The 25,931-nt window shown below is 38.7% G+C and overlaps 1 protein-coding gene across 6 annotated transcripts in view; it reads right to left on the reverse strand.

The window, feature by feature from the left end:
* FGGY (FGGY carbohydrate kinase domain containing) overlaps positions 1–25,931 on the reverse strand; it is a 228,847-nt gene that overhangs the window by 34,657 nt on the left and 168,259 nt on the right. The window lies entirely within an intron of this gene.

The raw sequence follows: 25,931 nt of genomic DNA on the forward strand, positions 1-25,931 counted from the left end.
AGCATCTGTAAAGGTATCGCTAAAAAGTTGTTTACCCTTTCCCTGGTCTCATCCTATCCCTAAGCAATGAAAAGAGGGGAAAAGATGAAAAAAAGAGGTTTATTTATTATTACTATGGGCCAGTGAGGAAATAGGCACAAGAGGAGTAAGAAATTATTTATTAAGGATCAGCTACAGAACAAAGCAGCTTTTGGAAGGCATCAAATGTGTCAACAACCAATCCAGGGACTGTCCGTTGTGTAAACAGATCTATAGATAGATGGCAGCTGGGTGAAATCAAATGGAGAAAAGAGTCAGTGTAACTGGAGGAAGAGCTTTCTGGCATTCCAGCCATGATGTTACTCATTTATTAAAGAGGCTAAACTTAGAAGCAGAATGAGCCATACTGATTGTCATTCCATCAGTCCTCAGCTGTAAAGCCTGTCTTGTATCTGTTGCTAATATTAGACTACTGCTTGTTTCACTTGTTTTACTAGGGCCTCCCCCGCAATATCCCACAATGAACAAATAATTAAGTAATTGTATTTAGTGGGCAGCTAACACTTTTGCCCAAATTAAAATGGGTCGGATGCCAGTCTGACTGCCCGGCAGTGGGAGGCTCAGCTTACGTGGGCCATGAAAGAAGCCCAAGAGCTTAATTCTCTTTTCAGCTCCCAAGCTTTGTTGGCACAAGGCACAATGTTTCATGTGTGTTGATCTCTGACTCAGCGAAACCCAGCTTTGCACAGTGAAAGGGACAGGTGTCCTTGAACTGGACTGTGACTCAGAACTGGGAAGGGTTCAACAGCATATGGCAAGGGATTATATTAAAATGTGGGCATTTTAATCTGTGAAGAAGCAAGAATGGAAAACCACCATGGCACCGTTCTATCCATAGTCATGCACTGTTGTATAAAATTCCCATTGTATTATTTCATAGCTACTAGAATTCCATAAATATGTTCAATGCGGATAAATCTATTCAGAAAGGTTACTGATTGACCAACGATGGCAATGTGAAACTCACACTACCATTTACAAGATATAAAAGTATGTCAAATTTCTAGTTATGTTGTTATCTCCCCCCCAAAAAAAGAACCCCTGTAATAACCAACTGTGGTGGAAGGGAGAGAAGGGAGATCTACATATTTTCTAGTTGATCATTTTATTCAATTACAAGTGATGCATTTAATATTATAAATAGTTTGTTCCTACTATCAGAGCTGGCTGGGTAAGTGAAGAATTTAGGATTATAATGACATCTCCTTTGAGCTGAGTCCCATTCATTGTGAATTCATGGGAAGTTTTCTTGCAACAATACTAAGCAGGTTCAAGCTCCTTTAGTATTTTATTTAAGTACCGGTATTTTATTTTGTAAGTATTTTAGATAACCCAATAATGGCTAGGTGTTTTCAGTCTTTTTCTCCCCTTTTCCCTTGCTTATGGCTCCTTAATAAAATCAGGGAAGATTTCCATTAAGGAATTAATATACAATATATGCTCATTACTGCACATACTGTTCCAAGATGGAACTCTCAATAGCATACAAATCTTTAAGGAGCATTTTCAAGTCATACCAGCTAGCATGGTTCATATCAAATTATGTGAGAATCTTTTGGAATGCCAACTTTATATCTCTGGAGGTTCTGTGTTTAAAATCTTCTGCACCCCATAAGATATTTTTCTTTTTATATTGTGAAACTGTGCTCTTAGTGTTGTACTGCTTTATCCTATTTTCTTCTTCAGAAATTATAAACAGATATACATATGTCACCCACATGCTTTTTTTAAATGGCTTTATAACTGTGAGATGCAAATTATCTCAAACTTGGTAGTAAATTTTTTGTGACTTTTTTTTTAAAAAACCAATTCACTGTATACGATCAAAATAATAACAATATTAGTATTTGTATTTGATTTTCAGTGAATTTCACTTTTTAAACTGTTTATGAAGGAAATTCCATGCAATAAAAAGTCAAAGAAGGAAACTATCACATCATATGTAAGTGAAGTATGTAAATGTAGCAGCAATCATGATAATGTTGGATTAAAAACTTCTCCAGATTATATCTTTCTACCTTTAAAAATTAGCAATTCTTCTTAGAACACCACTTTATTCAGTGGATGAACCGATAACCAAGAATACCTTTTTCATACAAATATTCTTCACCTAGCAACTATCAATATTAAAATATTAATGAAACAATAACTTTATGACCAACCCTCACATTTACGACCTTTGCAGCTCTGTAAAGGAAAAGAAAGCTGAAGTAAGCACAGTTGCAGTTTCACTTAGTGACTGTTTCACTTAACAACCAAGTTGCTGGATCCAATTGCAATAGATGAATGAGGACTCATTGTACATGGGAAAAACGCCAGCAGCTGGGAATACCAAACCATAGAAATCTACTGTAATGCAGAATACGCAGAATTGTTCATGTAGGAATTTTATGACATGCAAAATTATCTTTTATAAGCTGTAGCTATCCAGTTCTACTTGCCTATGTATAACTTCCTTATCAAACTTTGTATTCATTGGTTTAGTAGCCTGAGTATTAAAATCCTTTCCACAATGCACCAAAATATCAATTGTTGTTGTTGTTAGTTGCGAAGTCGTGTCCGACCCATCGCCACCCCATGGAGTTCCTCCAGGCCTTCCTGTCCTCTACCATCCTCTGGACTCCATTTAAGCTCACACCTACTGCCTCGGTGACTCCATCCAGCCACCTCATTCTCTGTCGTCCCCTTTTTTTTGCCTCCAATCTTTCCCAGCATTAGGCTCTTCTCCAGTGAATCCTTCCTTCTCATTAGGTGGCCAAAGTATTTGAGTTTCATCTTCAAGATCTGGCCTTCTAAACAACAGTCAGGGTTGATCTCCTCTAGGACTGACCGGTTTGATTGTCTTGCAGTCCAAGGGACTCGCAGGAGTCTTCTCCAGCACCATAGTTCAAAGGCCTCAATTCTTTGGCATTCAGAATATCTGTTCCATCCTTTCAAAAGCAACTCTTCTTGAACAACTGATGTATATCTTCAAAGGCTACAATAATACTTTCTTCTGTTATCACAGAAAATAATAACTTCCCTCCAGAGATACAACAGAGTTGCTACAATGACTTGATTTGTTTTGTATGTTAGAGATCTTCTCAATGTAGTAGAAAAATCTCCCAAATTCTACAGACAGAATTGTGAAGCATATGCTTCCTAACAACATGTATTAGCTCCTTCTCTTTCTCTCTTTTTGAAGAAGATAATACGAACAGGTTGGACATACAATACTAGCCGTATGTGTTTAATCATGTGTAGTTGGGAGAAAAATAATTTCCCACTGAGCTACATGTATTATCCTGTTCCTTTATGTGCTGAATAAATGTTGAAAAGTTTGCTAATTATTTAAAATATATTATTTCTAAGTAACTTAGATTTGGGGATTTCAGTATTTGTAAAAGAAAATAAAAATGTTCCTTCTCCACTAATGTTAAAAACAAAAGCACCTCTCCCACCTATATTTCACAACCTGCCTTGAGACCAAATAAAGCAGGTGATCAGCAGCCCAAGTGTATCAACAATACACTTAGAACAATTTGAAACAAGATATAACATCAGTGGTGAAATTCTATTTTTCCCCCTACCGGTTCTCTGGGGGTGGCTTGGTGGGGGTGGGGTGTCATGTGACTGAGTGAGCGTGGCCAATTTTACATCACTCATGGCAACCCACCAAGCCACGCCCACCAAGTCAAGCCCACAGAACCAAGAGAAAAGTTCGGCCGGCCAAGTTTTCTAGCGTTCAACCTGGCTGTTTCTTGCCTCTTTCTCCTCCTACAAGATTCTGTTCAAAGATAATACACTAATTTCATTGTTCAAAGATAGATGAGGGTTAGCAATAGAGAAAAGAAGACAGCAAAGAGATGAGGCGTTCCACTCAAATACTGGATAGATGCTTGGTTCTGAAAGCTACTGAATTCTAAATTTTATGAGAAGCCACGACCAAAAGTGCAGAATGAAAGTGTACCCCAGCTATTTTTTGCAACATTCATGGCATACATTTTGCTTTCATCGGCTTCAAATTAAAACATTTCTTCACCATCTGGTGACCGGGTGCTTAAAGAAAAATCAGTTATTTACTTTATCATCTACAGCTACAGCATTGTTTACATATTAGAAGGTTTTCACAATTCCTTCCATATGTTCATTTACTCTCTCATAAAAATGCTTTCCATTTAGCCCGTTTACAGGAATATACTCTGCTCTGTCAAATATTTAAGCACGAACCACAGTATAGCTCTTCTGAATATCCAGCTGGGATTTTATCACGTGAACCATTTCACAGCCCCTCCCTCATTTTATTACCATAAAAACCCATGAGCATACTGTTAGGTTTCCTAACTTTGTGCCCAACGAAACAGTCTAACCATTCATCAAAATTCTGGCTGGAGAATTCTGGGAGTTGAAGTCCACAGGTCTTAAGTTGTCAAGGTTGGACACCCCTGCTAAAGGATATGCTGTTCTGCTAAATTTGTACCATTATTATAGCTCACCCCATGTACATTTACATGACTGAATAGGTATAGATGGGAGAAGTGATCTTTTTATTTAATTTATATACATTCATTCATGTACATTCATTCATACCTTCATTAATATAGTCCTTATTCAATTTAATACTTTTAACCACTTAAGTATATGTATATTTTTAGGAAGATATATTCTTCAGAAATCAATACTATCTGAATCCCCAAACATATTCCTTTGCGAACATACTATTTTATACATAGATGATGTTAACTAGCTCGGAAAGGAAACACACATTAGAAAAGAACATTGAACTACCATCATTTTATTTTAAAAAGGCATGAAGCAAGACTATATGATGAGCAAACATTGAACAAAATGTTTCCCCCCTAATTACTTGCATAGGGATTATTCTTTATACTCGGGATGGCGAACCTATGGCACGTGTGGCACAGGTGGTACGTGGAGCCATTTGTCGGGACACGCGAGGCATTGCCCTATCAGCTGGCCAGCATGCATGCGCGCGCTGGCCAGCTGACTTCAGCCTTCTTTTGAGGCCATTTTTCACCCTCCCCAGGCTCCAGAGCTTTTATAGGAGCCTAGGGAGAACAAAAACAGCCCCCCCACCCCTCCGAGGCTTCAGGAGCTTCCCTGAAGCCTCTGAAGCGCAAAAAACCTGACCCTACGGGCAAACCAGAAGTTCAGGAACGGACTTCCGGTTTGCTCGTGGGGCCGTTTTTAGCCCTACGGAGCCTTCAGGGGCATCCCGGAGGCTTCCCTGAAGACTCTGGAGAGCAAAAAAAAAACCCCTATGAGCAAACCAGAAGTCACTTCTGGTTTGTTCGTAGGGCTGTTTTTCATCCTCTGGAGCCTTCAGGGAAGCCTCCTGAAGGTCCCTGAAGGCTCAGGAGGACTAAAAATTGCCCTACAGACAAATCGGAAGTGACTTTCAGTTTGCTCATAGGGTTGTTTTTTGCCCTCCAGAACCTTCAGAGAAGTTTCCAGAAGGCACCTGAAGGCTCCAGAGGGCTAAAAATGGCCCCATGAGCAAACCAGAAGTCAGTTCCCAAACTTCCGGTTTGTCCGAAGGACCGTTTTTTTGCGCTCCGGAGGCTTCAGGGCCACCAGGGGGACAGGGGAGGCTGTTTTCGCCCTCCTCAGTCTCCTATAAAGCCTCTGGAGCCTGAGGAGGATGAAAAAAGCATGCCAAAAAATTGGAGGGAGCACTGGTCATGTGCGCATTATGGGTGTGGCACGCCTGCGTACAACCCTCTGCGCTCCTCCCGCTTTTGACACGCAAGCCAAAAAAGGATCGCCATCACTGCTTTATACTATTTATGTTCTTTGTATTTTTTGTCATGGATTGCACCAGTGAGACTAAAACCAATTTTGTTGTATACATGACGTACAATGACAATAAAGGCTATACTATAACAAAGCAGGAAATAATCCAAGAATTCTAAGACCTGTGTTGATGATAATAGCATATGACTAGCCAAGGTATGCTGAGAAAAATAATAATAAACATCTTTCCACTGTGATCTCCACCTTTTTATGAAGTCAGGTAAAATGATGAGAAAAATCAAACAAAGTGGTTCTCTAAGTTCTGGCCTAACAATGTGGCTAGCATGAGTATTAACAGCCAGCGTGACAAACAAATTAAACAAACTATTAGAACTATCTTTTGGTGTCTTGTAAAAAAAATGCAATTTTCTCAATGAATTCATAATGAATTGAGCATCTGATGCTGCATCTCCCATAAATATAAGCCAAAAATGGTTTTATATTCAGCCCATCCATTCAGACAATTCAAAGCTTTCTGCATCTATTGTGGAAACTGATGGAAAAGTAAATGGCATCTTCCCTTGAGAAGGTAATGCCCTGGTAATGGTATGCTGTTTAGTTCTGAATGCTATTATTTTGTTCTTTGTCATTCAGTTTACTATATTGAGTAATTTGCAAACCACATAAAACTGTTTTATTGACTGGCGTATAAGCCTAAGAAACCAACACACCTCTAACATTCCAGTAGTTACAGACTTGAACTCAGTCATTTGAAACAATAAAATGTATGCAACATTCTCAGAGACAATTATTTTTCCAAGATAGGCATTCCTCAAACCTATCCAGGCAATACATTATGGCTTATAGGGGTTTTTTTAGAGAAGATTACAAATAGGGAGCTTGTCTCTTCTATTTGTGTAACCTTTGTCTCCGAATTCCTACTTGCTTTTTACAGACTTTTGTATTTCTTGTCTCTATTACACACCGCAGAAGATTATGGGAAATCATCTGAGGTAAAAGATTGTACGCATTGCCTTTATTTCTCAATTTTTTTAAAAAAAATTTGAGACAGGGAAAATGTCCTGGATTACAGTAATTGTAACCATATCAAACTTGCTTTTAATGCTGAGATCTTCACTTCAACACACTTTTTGTGGGCACATAGAAGCATTTCAGAATATTGGATGCATCTAGGCTAGAAAAAGGAGAACATTTACAATTGAAAGCTGACCAAGTTAGGGCAGTAGAAATTGTGTGAACGTGCAGCATGAAGGATTTTGAATACTGGGAAGATATGACAGGTCTCTCACAAATGCATGCCGTCAGTGGAGTCTGACATTCTGTCCCTTGCAGCCTCATTTAACTTGGTATCAAGTTCCTTAACCCTCAACAGTGAGGAAGAATTCACTACACCTAGCATATATCCAAGGTACTTTACAACTGGTAGTGATTACTACAATTGTTTGTGTGTTTGCCAGGTCTCTTTCTTTACATTATATTTCTGCTATGAAGTTATCTGATTTAAGCATATTATTTTAATGCGGAACCCTTTGTCCAGCACAGCAAATAATAATAGAAATTGTCTTCCCTGTCCATATCATTTAATTCATATTTTGAAAGTAAAGTAAATACAAACTGCAGATATCCTCTGATACAAATGATTAATAATTATTTTATTAACTGTCTTATTACATTTACTGAAGTATCATTACAGAACAAATGAGAAACTACCTCCTCAAAGATTACTGCGTCCTCTTTCAATAAAACCTGCTATTCTACTCCAATATAATTGTGCTAAAGCTGTTTTCAAAAACTCAGGACTAGAGATCTCTATTGCCATTCAAGTAGATAAGTATCTATCTAAAAGTTTACAAGATGGGAACTAATGGTATTACCATATAGTTATAAAAATAGCATCAAAGAAAAAAAGTTATTCATATGTCATTAGCAGAGGCCCTAACTCAGTGTTTCTCAACCTTGACCACTTTGAAATGAGTGAACTTTACTTCACAAAATTCCCTAACTAGCTAATACTGGTGGAGAATTCTGGGAGTTGAAGTCAACATCCCTTAAAGTTACCAGGGTTGAGAAACACTGCCCTGGGTGAATATAATAATCCTATGACAAGAAGTCATTCAAAATTCTATTTGATCCTGGCATGAGCATTCAACCCTATGCTACATAATTGTTGTCATTTTATGTTCAAATGCTTGGGCATTCTTTCATTCAGTGTGGTTAAAGAGTTTTCCGGGGGAAAAAGATGTATAATAAAAGATTAGGAAGACAATTAAACAGTGGAACAAAAGAAACCTTTAATGGTACCTTTCTATAAAGGTGTTACCATCATGTTACCACCAGTATTCAAGAGAGAGAATCGCAGGGTGTCTGAGAGTCCAGCAATGGTGGGGATATTTTATGCTGGCCTTATGCTTTGGCCGCTGATCATGTTCACTGTTGTTTTCTACGTGGTTTCTAATTATGTACAGTATCTGTTTCTATATTGGTTTGTAGCTTTTTAATTGGATTGTTGTTTTTAACTGTTGTCAGCTTCTTGGAGTCACTTGGGAGATTAGACAGGTAGCTATAAAAATTGAATGAATGGTTTCAGGGAGACCATAGCAATATTATATTATTAGACAACCATGTCCTCTAGGGTCATTGTTACAGACATACCAGATTCCTTTTCAAATTCCTCAATGCTTTCAATGGCAGAGCTTCTAACATACTGGAAAATTTCATAAAAATTCAGGGAGATATTCAGAGATGTCTCTACCTTGAAAGTAGAAGTCCTTTGCTGAATTGTATAGCACTGTCAAATATCAGCTATTGATCACAGGAAATGTTTTATGACATCTTGCATTGTGTCATAAATGCTTTATGATGATTTTATATCATAAAATGTTATAATTTAATAAACATTTTTATTATTAAATTTAAATGACAAATTTGATAAGATTTATAAAATTTGCCAAATTTCAATTCCACAGGAGTCATGAGTTCAAGATTTTGGATGCATTCTGTAATTGAGCTCATTTGAGATACCTTGTTCAAAAGATTTTGTGCTATGATGTACCATTTCAGCCAGTTAAAGGTTACAGTTTTAGTAGTATATATAGCTTGCTCTTATACCATGCCTATAGCTTTCCAGTTTAGCCACTGTCAGAACAGATTGTATAAAGGTCTCTGGTCTAATCCAGAGTGTGCTTGTTATGTTTCATATTAATGTATTTATTTTCATGGTACCGGTTCTATTGCCAAGTTACTGTGAGCAGGCACTAATCAAAAAGAAGAAATTTCAGTTGGTATATCATTAACAGCATATATACAGATGCGCGCACGCACACACACACACACACAGAATCTGCTTACACTAGTTTCACTTTAGATTTGTATTTTGTATGTAAAACAGTGAAAACTTTGTACATTTGAAATATTTTAAACTTCTGAGAACCGAATATAAATTTCTGATTTTACAGATGTCTCTGTCATATTGCATAAAAATACAGATCATTTGCCTGGGCTAATTTTCATGGCTATAATATGGAACTATATTAGGTAGATAAGAGGTCCCCAACCTTTCCAGCTTGATGGACCGGCGGGGGCGGGGGGGAGGTATCCCTCACCTGCCACTTGCGTGGCCCAGTTCCAAATGGGCACAGCCCAGTAGTGGGCCACAGGCCGGGGGACCCCTGAGGTAGATGGCATCCTATATCATGGAATAAAATACCTGGATAATTTATGCTACGTGTTATTAAAACTACTATTTGGGAATACATTAGTAATAGCTTACATTGGTACCAGGTTGCTCCACAACTAAGCACTCATTCTCAAAAATTCTAAAATACAGTCGAAAGCAGCTGTGTATGTTCTATTTCAGCCTCTCCATATTTTTTTCTCAGCTAGCAGTGGCAGGTGTCACTTGATTTATTACATATGATAGTCTGATTCCTAAAGCTAAAGCAAGACATTAAAAGTCAATGGGGGCCTCTGATGCTTTTATTGCTGTCACGTTGTGGAACTTATTGTGAGAAATCCTAGGCTTTAATCACTGAAACCAAGTTTATTTTTCCACTTGAAAGGGTGCGTGTTAATACAATATTTATATTAAACTTCCAGTGAGATCTAGATGCTAAATGGGGTGATAGGTAGATTAGCATCTAGGGTAATTTTTAGAACTCATAGAAAACATAAAAAAAACATTTCTTGTGTTAGTAGAAGGCAAACTCCTCTTGATTTTCTTTGTGATACTTTTTAACAGGTTTTTTTTTTGTATTATCTTGCTTATTCCTAATAAAGACATTACTCAACTATGTATTTCAATTCCATGTAATTTTTGCAGATTTGCATATGTAGAGGATGACTGGCAGTGAAAACTACTACTTTTATACTCTTTTACAGGAAATGAAATTAAGGAATGTCATTCCTATTGAGATACATTTTTCTGACTCTATCAAGTTGTCACTGTTTGAGGTGCCTATGTCATATCTTCACATTTTGCAAAGAAAAGAGATGATTAGGAACAGAATAAAAATCCCCATGTAATGCTACATCAAAATTTCAGTGTGTAAGAATTTCTGAATTGGAGATATGTATTTCAAGCCATTTAATTCTAATCTGCGTTCTTTTTTCATATCTTTCTCTGTTTGACTACATAGCACATACTACTAGTCTGAAGTAAATATCAAGAAAATGAAGAAAAAGAATATATTCATTCTGTATTTCAGGGATGAAATGCTTCTAAATGGCATGAATAAATAAATAATATGAATAATTAGAACTTATAATTTATATAATTATGTAATAATGATAATTGACAAAGCCAGTTTGGTCTAGAAATCAAGACACTGTGAGTTCTAGTCCTGCTATGAAAGCTGACTGGGTGACTTTCGGTCAGTCACTCATTCTCAGCCCAATTTACCTCACAGGGTTATTGTTGTGGGGAAAATAGGATGAGGAAGGTGTGTTGGGTATGTTCAATGCCTTGAGTTAATTTTAAAAATAATAAAGGTGGAATACAAATAAATAAAATAATGTATTATAATATTTTATGTTTCCCCAATATCTGAGAAACATCCCTTATTTATATAATGCAAGTCTGATTTCAGATAATGAAGGAATAATCTACAGATGTCAAAATTTTCATCTGTAATAAATTAATACATACTAAAAATAAAAATGTACGTTTTTACTCATATAAACATTTTTTTTTATAATGAAAGTTATATTACATTTTTCCTACGTCGATTTTAAACAACGGTGATAGTTTTTGAAATGAGTTCTTATACATATTTTTTTGAACAGGAATTGTTATAGCATATTAAACTAATTGAAGTGGATATAAATTTTTTATGTTATGTTTTTAGAAAGGACAGGGTTGCTATATAAAGTTCACAAAGAAAGAAAAAAAGACAATATACCACAGCATGTGCATAAATAGCAAATGTAGACCATATAGCCAACCACCAAAGAATTGCTATGAATAATGAAGAAGAAATTATTTTTGGCAATGCAGTCTAGGAGGCAAGCCCTTTCATGGAGCACGGAAAGAACTTTTCTGCACATTCAATTTTTGGGTGGAATAAAATAACTTCCTTTCTTACACATATTGCAGTGTTTACTTCTTTGTTTCCGTTCCCTCTCAGCGCCATGAACAGAAAGCTGCACAGTTTAATACAAACAGCTTGATATTTCCAATGTCAAATTAGCTGCATTGTCTGCTTTGGCCTACTTAATCTGGATGTCCAATTTATGGCTGGGGCTGCTAAAACTAGATCATGAGATCATAGAATAATTTTGAAATATGATTTTTTAAATAATGTAAGCATTTCTTAATGAGCAAACAGTAGTACAGTGAAGGTAGAAACGGATCCATTGGGACAACAGAAAATCTATGGACATTATAGAATAAGTACTGACAGAAACAAACTTGGTTTTCCATTCTTACTGGGGCCATTAAAATTATCCTAATGCTTTAAAGTCACATTTAAACTTTTTGTTTAGAAACAGGCTTATGCAGAGGGAACCAAAATTATCCGATGTATTTGTGACAAAGGGTAATGTTAACAGTGAAGATTACCAGATAAGCAATGTTCTCATAAATTCACTGATCTTCTTGATATCCAATTAATACTAAATAAAGATCATTAAGTTCCTACTATCCAACATATTTCAGCTGACTCCTGACAATGTGCCCAAGAAAAGGAGAAACAGCCAGTGGAAGTAGTAACGTCTAAAATTGATAGATTTACTAACTTTCTGACTTCAATGAGCCACAATTACAGGCAAGAGCTAATGTTACCACTTTGGTGTGGCTATTATTCTAATTAATACTTATGTTACATTGCCAAAGAAGTGTGTAAACCATACTGTGAGCTTCATCTATCCACCACAGGCTCTGGTCATTTACAACAATGAACATTTAACATTCAACATAAGTGTTGTACCTTATGATTCTTGATGAATGTATCTTGCCTTTTTATGTACACTGAGAGCATATGCACCAAAGACAAATTCCTTCTGTCTCCAATCATACTTGGTCAATAAAAATTTCTATTCTATTCTATTATCAGCTGCTACCATCTCATATAATCTTCTAAGTGAGCTTGTGCAGATTACGTTTTAAATTCAGATACAACATGAATAGATATGGGAATAATTTTAATCTTTTGTCCAGTAAATGCAATCCTGCTATTTAATAGAGTTTAAATACAGTTTAAATTAAGAGCATTTCTATATGGGACCAATTCCATTCCCTAATTATTCCAAGCTGTTTTGAAGCCAACTATGAGCATCCTGACACTTGCTGACTTAGCTTAACCTAATTATTCAGATCACCATGAACCTGTCAGCACATTACACCAACCAACAGAAGAGCACAAAGTAAGTTATCATATAGCTTCTGCCACAACAAGATTAAAATCCCATAACTAGCGGGGGAATTAAAACCATCAATATCATCCAATCCTCTACCCACATTTTCAGAAGAGGTGCATATTTACGTTGAGCTGAAAGGGGTTCATCCACAAGTCCTGGCAAAATGAATACAAAACAAACCAGTATAGTCATTTTTGATCTGGTTTCAATAAGCCCTTATTGAACTAGAAATATAGTCAATTCATTCTGAGTATCCATTGCAGGGAGGGAAAACATATACTGTATGACTGCCATTACTTATTTGTGTGTGTTTTACCTGGGGATGCAACTATGGTACTCTAGCACAATCACTAGCATTTTGGCATCACTGCAATTAGCAGTGGATTCTGCTTCAATTCAACCCCAGAAGTGACTGCCATTTATGTGAATAGACAGTTGGGGGGTTATTTCTGGACTGGCATGAAGCTGATATATGGACTTGCCCGCAGTTATTCCTCCCTTGCAAATTTCACATCTCCCTGTGCAGAAATTACTTGTTTAAAACATGGTCACAATTTAAAGATTAACTGGAAAAATCAACATAGGATATTTTAAAGTGCAGTTCAAATATCATTCCACAAGTGGAGCTGCTACAATATTAAGAGTAAAATTATCCACATCATTGAAAATACAGGGGGAAACAAGTAATGGTGACTTTCTTATATACATTACACTCAAAGTAGGAATATTATTCTGTTTCTTATGTTGCCACTTCAAGGCAATTAATCTTCCTGTTCCCCATGGCTAAATGCCTGATCACATTATAAAAGAGAACAGATATCATTTACCAGCAATGTTCAGCTCATCTTTCCTTTCCCCCTTCCCTTGTAACCTAATCTATGAGAAGTTAGCAGAAAGATTGTAAGTTATTTTCTGCCGATGAATGAAAATTGCTTGGACAAGTATTTTTTTAAAGAAATGTATTATCCTTCGGAAAATTGCAGTACCCTATAGGTATTTTGTGGAGATTAGAATGGTTTTGTGAGATAGAATTGTTATAACACTGGAAAAGCAAATTAAAGATCTCAAATATGCTTAATAGATTGATCACTGATTCAACTTAAATGCAATTAAACCAGTTTTGAATAAACCTACCCAAAATTAGGGAGTAAAATATGAAAATGGTGAAACCCAATTCTCAGATTAGCTTTTATTTTCTATAACAAATGTAGGAAAAAAGGGAGAAAATTGGTCAGAATTTAGATAATTTAGGTCTCATACTGAAATCATAGAGGTCTCTTGCTATTTTAGCCAGCTAATAGCAAAAGTGAATTTAATTCTTCCCAGTATCTTTTTATTGTTATATGCAACTTCTGTAATAATTTTTCAACATATCCTCAGCCATTGCTTTCTCATAGGAAATATTTATGAGTCTGGTAGAAGCAAACTGGCAGATTTGTCATTCAGGGAAAGGATCTGTAGGTTAATTGAAATGCTTTATCTGAATCTGTTTATCATGCTTGCGATGCTGAAAGAGTCTTTTCGGGCAGTATTTCAACTGTAACACTTACAAGTAGCTAGTTGCAACATGGTTTTTTCTATTATGGGAAATAACCACTTTCATTATATCACTTCCAATAGGGATGGGTAAGATCTTATTTTATTTTCTTTAAAGGATTGATCAAACATTGCAATTTCTTCAGAAGGAATGAATAAGTTTGGGAGAAAATGCAACTGCCAAATTTATCAATCTTCACCAGAGAACCAACTACCTACAACAGAAGCTTTGGGTTCCCCCAAGGCTACCTTATGAATTCAAAACACTGAAATAGATCCACTCAAAAATCATGTGGAAACTAGCAAAGTTTTTATACTGTTTCAATACTGTTTGTTTTACCGATCCGTTTAGTGTGAGATAGTCTTCCGTAAAGGATATTACCTGCCCAATCTTAGAACCCTCATTTGTAATAAAGAACAGAAACATTCAAGGCAGCAAATGCCTTCATGAAGTTAAGCTTGCTGAAGAATGTCTTAGAGGTTCAGACTGTTTGCATCAAATCCTCAGATGAAATAACTCTCATGTCCTTTGAAAAAAAGTCATTTATAAAAAACCTTAGGCATATCAGACGGCAAGTACAGTGACTACATGTGTCTCCTTACAGAACACTCTGATCTCCCACACTGGCATAGTAAGAGTTCAAATCCCAGATGGGGAATTATTGCAGCGGATTGAGTTTCCAACTCCCAAGCACATGCCTTGAAGTTTTTCTTCAACTTGGCTGGAAGGAAGGGCGGCCATGCTTTTCAATTTGCCTGCAATGCAGCACACATAATTAAGGAAGACATGCTCTGGGAAAAGGAGATGGTAAATTTGGAGGAGCTATAAAAGGTTATCTTGCCCTACCTCTTAGGCTTTCGTAATTACATACTTTTTCTAGCTATTCAAAAAATGGCCTTAATTGTAACAGATTAGAAAGGAATTACATCTGCCTAGAGAATCTGGTCTGCATGCAAAATATGCAGGTGTTGAATAGCTTAAAAACAAGGACCACTGTCTTCCCAGTATGCTTCAAGGAAATTAAACAAAGCCAACCTAATTACTTTAATGTAAATAACCTTTGTACACACATACCCATCACTCTTTCAAAGTAAGCAGTGTTATAGAGATCATAAGAAATAAAGTGCCAAAGAAATAAGAGGTATGAGAGAAGAAAAATGTAAATCTTGTTTACACAAAACCAATTTTCATGCAAACCATCCTTGTTTCCAGCACATCCATATACTGCTTCATATTCTGCCACTTGAAATTCAGACTGTTCATCTTGGTCTTTTATGAGAATTTTACCAATTCCTCTTCATCTTGACTCATTCTTCTTTCATGCATTTAACTTAGGTTTTTTTTTATTTACACTTTACTATCTTAATATAAACTTCCTTGAGTCATGTAAAGTAGGTATGTTTTTTCATATACACATATAAACCAACAAATACTGCGATTAAATCTTCATTAGTTCTTCCTTTAAGATCTTAAGAGAGTTTATTCCTATTGATCACTGATTTTTGTATTCAGTTCACATGCATTGAGGACACATTCACCCTTCAAAACAACCTTCTTTTAAATACCCATTTTATCTGCACTGAACTCACATGCTTCTCCTGATATACATAAGCCTTTATTTTGACCAAAGTGGTCAGAGGTATGCCGTTATAGAAAACTCTGTTTCTTTCAACAAATATTCTCCATTTCACCATCATTAGTGAACATTGTACCAAGGCACACAAACTGATGGAATTTGCTCTACCTTTTCACCACTTACATATAAGTGGTGAACTGTTTATTCAATTGTATGTGTTAAACAGCTATTATAGTCTTGTTTGATCTGATTTTTAGACCCAGATTCCTCATTGCATCGTATAACCTCTCCTACATGGGAAGCAAATAATTTGGGTTCTCAAGGGATAACACAAACTCAGCTATATAAAAAGCACCAAGATCATGGGGAAATGATGGTACTGTTGTATATTGCACTTGATTCACTTAACAACTGTGTCAAGAAAAGTTGTAAACTGGGGCAAAGCTTACTTAACAAATGTTTCATTTAGCAACAGAAATTTTGGGCTCAATTGTGACCATACATTGAGGACTACCTGTACTATGCCCAGTTCTGGTTATCATTATACAAAAAAAGCTGATGAGATCCTAGAAAAGAGGGAAGAGAAAAGAAACAAAGATGATGAGGGTCTGGAAACTAAATTACATGGTGAATGGTTGAGGGAAATAGTTATGTTTAGCATAACTAAGAAAAGGTTTAGGGGAGACCTGATAGCTGTCTTTCAATACTTGAAAGGGAAGGGGAGGTTGATGCATTCTCCATAGCATTTGAAGGCAGGTCAAGAAGCAATGGGTGTACACTATTCAGAGGAGATCCAACCTGGACAGAAGGGGGAACTTCCTGATAGTGAGAATGATTGCTTCCCTCCTAGAGTTGTGGGTATTCCATTGCTGGAGGTTTTCAAGGAAACTTTGGACAACCTATTTTCCAGGCTGGTATAAGGACTGCTGCCATGGAGTGGGGTTGAACTGGAAGACCTCCAAGATTCCTTCCAGCCCTATGATTCTAACTCCATATGCAATCACTAATCAACACTTCTCTAATGCCACTAGTATTTCAAATATATTTATTCATAAATACATTGAGCAACTGACGGGACATCCCACACCCTCATCTTACCTCCCTGCTCCCTACTTTATTTCACTCACTAAATATTCCATTTATTCTCGTATATAATTTACTTGTGAGTAAATCTATGCCACACTTATCACATCTAGCAAACAAACCTCAGCTCCATAGTTAGGCAAAATGTCCAGTAATTAAAGCCTATTCACTTTCTCATGTACTTCCTTAAAATAAGCAAATGTGCAATAAAACTTTCTTTCTCACATTTGTACATTTCTCAATGATTTCCTGAGCAGGAAAAAAAAAACAGTTGTTGTGCACAGCCCCTGCCTAACATAAAAATGCAGTGCGGTTCACAAATTCTGCTTATTGTCACCTCTTGTACCCTTCAGTAAGAAACTCTGCCAAACACTTTTCCAGACACACTTAACAAGCTAATCTCCTTTCAAATAAGAGAACAATAACAGCATTCTTCCTAACATCAGGGACAGATGTGCTCTTCCCACACATGCTAAAAATGTCACACAGCCACTTCATAGGAAAGCCACGTCCATATTTTGACATTTCCCATTATATGTTCTACACCTGCAGATGTATCATTTTTCAACATTCTCACAGCATTTATGACTTCCTATTCAACATTTTTTCCCTTGGACTCTTAACATTAATAGCATTTGTTTCAGTTTTATTCTTTGACATATCACAGTACAAATTCTTTGACATATCATAGCATTTGAGCTTCATTCCCTTTAGTTTTATCCCAAACCATTTCAACATTTTTATGTTTAATTACATTCACATTCTAGAGGCTCTTCTTTTAGTTCTCTTCATCCACTTCCAGAACATTTTTTTTTATTTCTTTCAATATTGTTCTGCGCTTTCACTATCTCTTCTAATCTTAACTATTCACTGGGGGGGCGACTGTGCTCAAAATATTAAAATATATCCTTTGTGTATATTTTCATGTAATTACTGACATTTTAATTTAACTACAATGATTAATATACATCTTAATAATAGCTATATGTATATCTCCATCTCCAAATAATTTATAGTATCTATAGATAGGATAACTGAATGGTTTTAATTGCAAAACCTCATTTCCAATATTATTATTGGAATTAAGGACAGCTCTTGCCATTGCTGAAGCTAACAATAGTATTTTGTACCTAAAGTTTCCTAAAATGAATACAGGTATCCTTCCTTTTGTGACCACAACTGGAACCAGCAACTTGGTCATTACAAGCAAAGTGGTCACTAAGTGAAACCGCAGCTATACTTACAATCTTAATTCAGCTTTCCTTTACTTTAAAGACATGCAAAAGTCACAAACCTGGGCATTGGTCACATCGCTGCCATAATAGCACATATGTATTTCCTGCAGTAAGCATGCAATGTGTAAATCTGCTTTCAGTAGGTTCAGTACAAGATTATTATGTTACTTCAGGAATGTATGTCAGGGCATAATTTGAAGTCTTTACTCAAATTTAAAGTTATGACTTAGGAAGAAAATTTCTGCTGAGTCTTCCTTCATGTGAATTTCACATGTGGAAACTTTTCTCTCTTCCCGCTTGCAAATACACGTCCCTCTCCTCTACCCCAGATGTCTACATTCAGATTACAGGCTGCTTAAAATCAGATGTACAATTTTGGTTGAAAATTCAACTGAACATCTTCAGCACTTTTGAAGATGTTTCACTTCAACAATGAGACTATTTTTAAAATAAATGTGTAGGATTAGAATGTGTATGTATAACTATGCTCTAACTATTCAGATGCCACATTTAAGTGATGATGTTAATTGCCAAAATCTAAAGACTTTGCTTTAAAACTAGAGAATGTCAAAAAACCCAAACTAAAAATAAGTTAATTAAACTAATATAAACTAGAATCTGGACTGTTGGGCTAGCATTTCAACTTGCATAGTACTTAGTATGCAGCTGTATACTATTGTCATTGTTAAATTAAACAATAATGAACTAACATAAAATAACATATGATAAACTACAATGGGTGATGGCAATATCTATATTCCATTACCACCTATAAAAATGCATTTCCTAAACTATTTTGGCATTTCTCAACATTATTCCAGCATTTCTAAAAGATTTTCTTGATTGCTCAATGCATCACTATACAGTATAAATAAATAATCATACTCCGTGGCTCTTAGAAATGATAAATAATAGTAAAATATTGTAACTCTCAAACTGAACTAATAGAAAAAATAAGCAAGCCTGATTTTAACTCCAAAAAATAAGCACCCTTTCAATTCTATCCAAATAGAACATAATGTGCCATTTCCATGACACTTCTTTAACTATAAACTTGAAAACCTAATTACATAACACATTCATGAGAAAGTGGCATCAAAAACACTAAACTTTCTGGGTCATGTCTTATAAATTACTGCAGCTATTCTGTAAGTGCCAAGATGACACAATTATTGTTAAGGTGGGCACTAAAATTGTGTACTGCAGAGGAATGGGACTTTCCTAGATATAAAGGTACACAGTGGTTTAGCATTATATTCCCAAGTAATGAACCTCAGATTCTTGAATAAATTTGATACTTCCATCTAGCTAATTTAGCAAAGAACGGGGGACATGGTACCAGGTTTCATTTATCAGTTTGGGGGTGGGGGGTGGGGGGGTTTATAGATAGTATAAACCTTTGCATGGTGGACAATTCCTATCTGCTTTTGATGAGGAATTACAGGGATAAAATACCTATTGAACTGGTTATAATAATGCACCCTACTGGATAGGATAGGATAGGATAGGATGAGAGGGGAGAAGAAAACGGGAAAAGGGGATAATGAGGGAGAAGGGTAACAGATGTCAATTTCTATCATATGTCAAGTAAACAATAACCACGCATGAGGCTAATAAATTTAGCCTGCCTGTGAGAACATTATGTTAGCATAATATTAAATCTGCAAATCATAGACTATTCCCATCATTCCCCCAGGACAGTTGTTCCAGCCAAGAAATTAATACATACATTGTTCGCTCTATAACATCTCACAAAAAAAACCCCTAATAAGCCAGTTGTATCATACACAAAAATTTAAATGCAGGTCCAATTAAAATTATTTGACTGATATTAGAACCAGCCAAGTGTCCATTTACACCCTAGGGTCCTGTAGATCCATGCTACATGTTAGCATTATTACATGTGCAGAAAAAAATGCATATATATATATATATATGTGCTATTCTTGTCTGCGTATACAGTGATATTAAAAATGTTAGGTTGCCTTGCACCTTGTAAGGACAGACATAATCCCACAGAGGTATTATTCAACCTCTCTCACTCCTAGTTCTCTTTCTTCTTAAGACTTAGTTGAGATATAAAAGGTGGATTGCTCCTATCCCCACCATTTTGATGAAGACTGGAAGAACCTCAAGGGCATTGGCATCCCATAATTACTGTACTTTTGGCATGTCCCACTTTCTTGGGCCAGTCAAGCATTCTAGATATTGGGATTGAAATCATTCCACAGAGGGAAGTACAAGAGGACTGCTGCAAGAGATGCTTTTTTGGTTTCTGATGATAAATTACTAAAATTAGCATTATTATGTATTTGCTATGTCTTATAGTCACTGGGCTTTCTCCCAATTGGTCTTTCTTAATATCTCTTCTGTCACACTCAAAATGCAACCAGAATTCATGAGTATCCATGTACAGTTAGTCCTCAACTTACAACCACTTGTTTACCAACTATTACAAGTACAACAGCACTGAAACAGCACCACGCGTGTGAAGGGATCACGCTCTGGAAAAGCCGAACTTCTGGGTTCTGGTGCGCATGCGCACCCAGAAATCAGCCGGCTGGTGCGCATGCGCACACCAGTTTTCGGCAATGCCATGCACATGAAGGACAGCTTATTATCCAGAAACCCGGAAGACAAACAGGCAAGGCTGCATGTGCCAGGCGACATGGCTTCATGTGCCAATTTGGTTCACCTTCACTCTAGAATGAAGGTTTCTTGAGCCTTGCTTGCGTTTTCAGGTTGAGGTTAGAACCGAAGAAGGATTACACATAGAAGAGGCAAAATTTGAGGGGGGAAAAGGATTTATATTTTCTCTGGGGAAAGAAAAAGGGAAAGAAAAAAAGACGAAATCAGTGGCAAGGCTATATAGGGAAGGAAGCACAGGACTTCCTTAATGTTAATCTAACTTGAGACAAAAGATTTTTGTCCACAAAGATGGGATTAAAGTAAACTTGTTGGGCAAGTCTAGGCAAGGTTTTCTTTCCATCCGACCCCCCTCTCCTGGCACTCTCTATATATCTAGACACCTGGATATAATAGATTGGATGGATCTGGGTTTTGTTTATGTGCAGCAAAGTCTTGGGTGAATGGCTGAGGTAATGTGAAAGTTTTGCAATGTCCTGCCTAAGTAATTGTTTCCCCAGGCTAACACAGAGGATACTATACCATTGGTTGTGAAAATCATTTTTACTGAACATGCCGTACAGGTATTCCCCAACGTATGACACAACTGAGTCCAAAATTTCTGGTGCTAAGTGAGACATTAGTTAAGTGAATTTTGCCCCATTTTACAACCTTTCTCGCCACATTCGTTAAATAATCACTGCAGTTGGTAAATTAGTTACACAGTTGTTAGGTGAATCCGGCTTCCCCATTGACTTTGCTTGTCAGAGGGTTGCAAAAGGGGATCATCAGCTTTAACTGACATAAATATGAGTCAAGCGTCTGAATTTTGATCATATGACCACGGAGGCGCTGCAGTGGTCATGTGAAAAAAGTCAAGTTGCTTTTTTCAGTGCCGTTTTAACTTCGAACGGTTATTAAATGAAATGTTAAAAGTCAAGGACTGCCTGTATTCTTACTCTTCTTCATGGTATGCAAAAGAATATCTTCATTTTCCTCTTTGTTCTGAAGATAACAAACACAACTTCCAAACTCAAATCAAAAACTCCCTTCCATAAAAAATAGCTTTTTATAAAATTCAAGATGATCTTTCTTAACTCTGTTCTAAATTCTTTTGGCAACGGATGAAATAAGACAATTAGAACATCTTAAACTAGTTCTCCCTGCTAGTGTGAACTTTCAGAACTTCATCTCTTCCTTCTGCCCAGTTAGCAATTCCCTGATTAAAGGAATCGAAAATAAAATGTATCAAGAGCCATTTAGAAAATGCATTAACAGCAAGCCAACAAAATGATTCATTAGCTTTACCTTTTCAATACTATGTTTACACAAGATGATTACACCAACTAATTAGTATTTCTTCCTAGTATAAGATATTTTTTTACATTTTTATAATGAGATGAATGAAGGCGGTCTACACTAATTTAATTGAGTCAAGTTAATTTAGTTTCTAAATGTGATCTATACAGTTATTAGCATAAAGTATTTATATCTTCATTCCCCTTAAAGGTGTACAACCAAGCAAAAATAAATCAGTAGAAATGGCTAGACAAAAACAATTGTTTACATTGGGAAAATATGGATGAAATTTATATGTCTTGATTATTCTGAAATTCTGGTTTGGATTTCTGCAACTACTAGACTCTGGGGGAGACAATGTGCGCTTCACATTACAATGGAAAACAATTACTAGGCTTGTATTGCCCAGGTAACTAGGTTCAAATAAATCTTAGTTTGTTAACTATATTTGGCTGGGTTTGCAAAGATGCTAAGACATAAAACTGGTTTTCCAAGTGTGTGCCTGTCTCTACATACTGGATTCTTCTTCTTCTTCAGAAGTTCAAAGTTGCTTGCTTCATTTTATCGCTGAGCCGAGACACACAGCTCAGCAATGTGTATCAATTTCCATAGTTGAGGATGATCAAACTTAGTCTCCCAACCCTTCCCTTATCCTAAAAATACATAAGAAACCACAGACATCAAAGAGACTCTGCATATCTTCCTGGGTGCCCACCAGAATCCCATCCCCTCTTTAAATGTGTTAAAAACTTTATCAAAATACTAGCTTCCAGAATTATCTTTATATTCAAGAAAATCCTTTGATTCCACAAAGGTCCTGTGGGTGTGATAAGAAAAATAGAGTAAGGAACTACAGTACATCCCAGTGCATTGTTGTAAAAGTGATCATTTTCTAAAAAGAAAAAAAAAATAAACCAGAAAGATAAAGAAAGGTTAATATTGATGGAGGGGCTAGAATAACTCACCTTGCCATCACTTTGCCTTCTGATGTTCTGGTGTTTTGCGACTAGCAATGGTTCACCATAGCAACCACATTGTACATGGAGAAGAGCATCATAGCAGGGCTGTTTAGCCACATCTAAAGCAAGGTTTTCCCAATAGGTAAAGGAATGATTCCACTATGCATTGAAATGCCTCAGCAATCTAGCGCAAATAGTTTACAACCAAAGGCAGTCCTCAGATTATGACTGGACTGGAATTTCCATTGCCAAGTTACGTGGTCATAGAGTGGGATGTCACATGACTGTATCGCTTAACGACAGTAAACCTGGCAGTCCCATTTACCATTGTAGTCCCTGGAAGGGTGGAGGGGTGGCGGTGGTTATGCGGGAATGTTTAGAGCCGAGGGAGTTCACTGTTCCTCAGATACCCGGGTGTGAGTCCCTTGGTGTGAACTGGGGCCCAGGGAGGCAGTGGGGCTTGCTGATTGTATACTTGGCTCCTCGCTATGCATCAGCAGCCCTGCCCGAGCTCCTCGAGCTAATCTCTGCGACGGCAGTTGAGACTCCCAGACTCTTGGTCATGGAGGACTTCAACTTGCCGTCAATGGGAACGGCTTCCGAGGCGGCTCGGGAGTTCATGGCTTCCATGACGGCCATGGACCTGACCCAATTAGTGCAGGGCCCCACGCACGAAGGGGGCCACACACTGGACCTCATTTTTGTATCTGAACAGTGGACGAGTGATCTGGGAATAGGGGATTTAGTCATCACGCCCCTGTCATGGTCAGACCACTCATCCCTCCGGCTGGACTTCCCTGGCGCTATCCCCCACCGCGAGGAGGCGGAACCAGACTCTATAAACTGGTACCGCCCCAGGCACCTGATGGAATCTGATAGATTCCAGACGGAGCTTGGGCCAATTCCTGTAGCCTTGTCCCGCTCCCGCTCCGAGGACCTAGTGACCGCCTGGAATAGGGCGACGACTGGGGCCTTGGACCGGGTTGCGCCTTTGCGACCTCTCCTGCGGCATCGACCCACCCGGGCCCCTTGGTTTAATGAGGAGCTTAGGGTGATGAAGCGCCAGAGGAGACGTCTAGAGAGCAGGTGGAGGTCCTCACGCTCCGAATCTGACCGAACACAGGTAAGAGCCTATTTGCGGACTTACCTTGTGGCAATAAGAGCGGCCAAACGTAGACATTGTGCTGCTCTTATTGCGTCCGCGGATAACCGCCCTGCCGCCCTGTTTAGGGTGACCCGCTCCCTTCTATCGCAGAGGGTGCGGGAGACACCCTTACAGGGTAGAGCAGAGGAGTTTGGGGAATATCTTCAGGACAAAATCGATCAGATCCGGAGCGGGTGGACCTCCGTCAGTGGACCAGACGAGCCGCCAACAGCGAGTCTTGAGAGACCACTCTGGGAGGAGTTTGACTCTGTTGCCCCCGAGGATTTGGACAGGTTGCGTGGACGGCTGCGACCCACCACTTGTTTAACGGACCCGTGCCCCTCTTGGCTGGTACTGGCAGCCTGGGAGGTGACACGAGGCTGGCTCCTGGGCCTGGTGAGCGCATCATTGGGTGAGGGATACTTACCAACCGCCTTGAAAGAGGCGGTGGTGAGACCCTTGCTCAAGAGGCCTTCACTCGACCCAATGGAGCTAGCTAACTATCGTCCAGTCTCCAACCTTCCCTTCGTGGCGAAGGTTGTTGAGAATGTGGTGGCGCAGCAGCTCCCACGACACCTAGACGAATCCGATTATCTAGACCCACGCCAGTCCGGCTTCCGACCCGGGCACAGCACCGAGACAGCCTTGGTCGCGTTGGTCGATGATCTCTGGAGGGCCAGAGATAGGGGTTGCTCCTCTATCCTGGTCCTATTAGACCTCTCGGCGGCTTTTGATACCATCGACCATTGTATCCTATTGCGCCGGTTGGAGGGGATGGGAGTCGGAGGCACCGTTTTGCGGTGGTTCGGCTCCTACCTCTCTGACCGGAAGCAATGTGTGTTGACAGGGGGACAGAGGTCGTCCCTGAGGCCACTCACTTGTGGGGTGCCACAGGGGTCGGTCCTCTCGCCTCTCCTGTTCAACGCATATGTGAAGCCGCTGGGTGAGATCATCCGTGGTTTTGGGGTTGAATACCACTTCTACGCTGATGATACTCAGCTGTATATTTCAACCCCAAACCACCCCAACGAGGCTGTCGAAGTGATGTCCCGGTGTTTGGAGGCCGTCGGGGTCTGGATGGGGGACAACAGACTCAAACTCAACCCCTCCAAGACCGAGTGGCTGTGGTTGCCGGCACCTCGGTTCAGCCAGCTGACTCCATCGCTGGCCATAGGGGGCGAACAGTTGTCCCCTGTGGAGCGGGCGCGCAATTTGGGTGTCCTCCTTGATGCCCGGCTGTCAATGGAGGACCATGTGGCAGCCGTGGCAAGGGGGGCATTCCACCAGGTTCGCCTGGTGCGCCAATTGCGCCCCCTACTGGACCGGAGTGCCTTGCGCACGGTCACTCATGCGCTGGTGACGTCTCGCCTGGACTACTGCAATGCCCTCTACATGGGGCTTCCCTTGGGACGCATCCGGAGACTGCAGCTAGTTCAGAACGCAGCCGCGCGGGTTATTATGGGAAGTACTCGCTACTCCCACGTAACACCTCTCCTGCGCGAGCTGCACTGGCTACCTGTAGCCTTTCGGGTGCGTTTCAAGGTATTGATCACCATCTTTAAAGCGCTCCATGGCAGAGGACCTAGTTATCTGCAGGATCGCATCCTACCACACACGTCCCTGCGACCTATCCGCTCACACAGGGAGGGGCTCCTCCTGGTGCCGTCTGCTAGGCAATGCCAGCGGGCGACACCTAGGAGTAGATCCTTCTCTGTGATGGGCCCAACCCTCTGGAATGACCTCCCCCCAGACATTCGAACTGCCACCGACCTCCGCTCCTTCCGGCAAAAGTTAAAGACTCACCTATTTCGATCAGCTGGCCTGGCAC

Source organism: Natrix helvetica, assembly GCF_964273705.1.
Source record: "Natrix helvetica genome assembly, chromosome: 3".
In the NCBI taxonomy this organism is placed as follows: Eukaryota; Metazoa; Chordata; class Lepidosauria; order Squamata; family Natricidae; genus Natrix; species Natrix helvetica.